The sequence below is a fragment of the Schistocerca serialis genome, chromosome 8 (assembly GCF_023864345.2).
Source record: "Schistocerca serialis cubense isolate TAMUIC-IGC-003099 chromosome 8, iqSchSeri2.2, whole genome shotgun sequence".
Lineage (NCBI taxonomy): Eukaryota > Metazoa > Arthropoda > Insecta > Orthoptera > Acrididae > Schistocerca > Schistocerca serialis.
The window spans coordinates 102,708,721-102,710,393 of NC_064645.1; the positions used below are offsets into that span (position 1 = coordinate 102,708,721).

The following is a 1,673-nucleotide window of genomic DNA, read 5'->3' on the forward strand; positions in this document are numbered from 1 at the left end:
GACAACATTCTCCACTACGTAGCATTCAAACTTGTCCCACGTGCTCCCTACAACAACGATCAACGAGGGAAAAGCGAAGCCATCGTCGCCACTCAGGGGAGATTGCTAAACCGGGTTCACAATTAACGAAAAATGTCCTGCACCCACCCTCTCTCACTGGCCTGAGTGACATTGCAGTAGAATATTGTCTAACCCTATAAACATCTGGGCAACGGCCTTGCCGCAGTGGATACACCGGTTCCCGTGAGATCACCGAAGTTAAGCGCTGTCGGGCGTGGCCGGCACTTGGATGGGTGACCATCCAGGCCGCCATGCGCTGTTGCCATTTTTCGGGGTGCACTCAGCCTCGTGATGCCAATTGAGGAGCAACTCGACCGAATAGTAGCGGCTTCGCTCAAGAATACCATCATAACGACCGGGAGAGAGACCCAACGCCCCTCCTACCCGCATCCTCCACTGAGGATGACACGGCGGTCGGATGGTCCCGGTAGGCCACTTGTGGCCTGAAGACTGAGTGCTATAAACATCCCAGTATAACTGTAAAATGACGAAAGCAGTGCAAAAACAATCAAATATGAAAGATGTGCAAAGGGAACGAGAATGAAATGCACCTCTCTCACGTATAGGAAAAACAGTTGCAGTAAGTGTTGGCGCAGATCATCAAGCTGTCGGTAGCAAGCTCAGATACATTAAACCGAGTGCAAGGTGCGCGCCTAAAGAGTTTACGAAACAAAGCGAGGAAACAAGACTTAAAGTGTGTACAGGCTTGACCTAACGCCATGAAAGGCAACACTTTACTGAACAAGGTTTTAGGGTGTAATGAAACTTGGGTCCACCATTTCTAACTAGAGTCCAAAAGGAAAAGCATGGAATGGAAGCACACCAGCTCATCAGTCCGAATGTAATTCAGCAGGATAAGTCATTTGGCCGTCTTTTGCAATGCCCAAGATGTCGTCTTTTGTGATTATTTGAAAGATCAGCGTACAGGTAACAGTGCTATTACTCAGACATGCTCACGAACAGTATAAAACCAGCAATCAGAGAAAATCGTCGCGGATCTCAACGAAAAGGTGTGATATTGCTACAAGACAATACTCTCCCTCACACCGCCCAGATCACTCAAGAAATCACTAAAAAAATTGACTGGGAAATATTACCTCATCATTCCAGATTTGGCTCCCTCGGATTTTCGTTTCTTTGCCCACTCAAGGAGACATTACGTGGAAAAAAATCAGCAACAACAAAGTCAAAGAATTTGTGGTAAAGTGGCTCAAACAACAAGACAAAGACTTCTTTGCATCAGGTATGATGAAGTTAGTTCATTGTTGGGACAAGTATATTAATATCAGTTTGAGTTATTGAGAAGTAGTAAAAGTCTCAGTTAAAAAAAAAAAACAGTTTTTCTCTACGTCAATTTGTCTGTATAGTTATTGAATGTCCCTCGTATGTTATGAAAAATAAAATGAAATTTACATTAACAAGAATCATTGCTACGATTCTTTTTAATGGCTGTGGTAGCCTACTGAAAATAAATGCAGCAGAATTCTGTACGCCTATGGGCGCAAAACTGAAGTAGGTGCGATGCAAATGCAAACTGGATATCTGCTAGTGTTAACTGAGTGAAAGCTGTTTATTCTCTGGAATAAGCTCATACTGTTAATAACAAAAGACAG

The 1,673-nt window shown here is 43.8% G+C and overlaps 1 pseudogene; it reads left to right on the plus strand.

Moving 5' to 3' along the window:
* The first annotated feature begins 207 nt into the window (after positions 1-207).
* LOC126417249 (5S ribosomal RNA) lies at positions 208-325 on the plus strand (annotated as a pseudogene).
* The last annotated feature ends 1,348 nt before the right edge of the window (positions 326-1,673 follow it).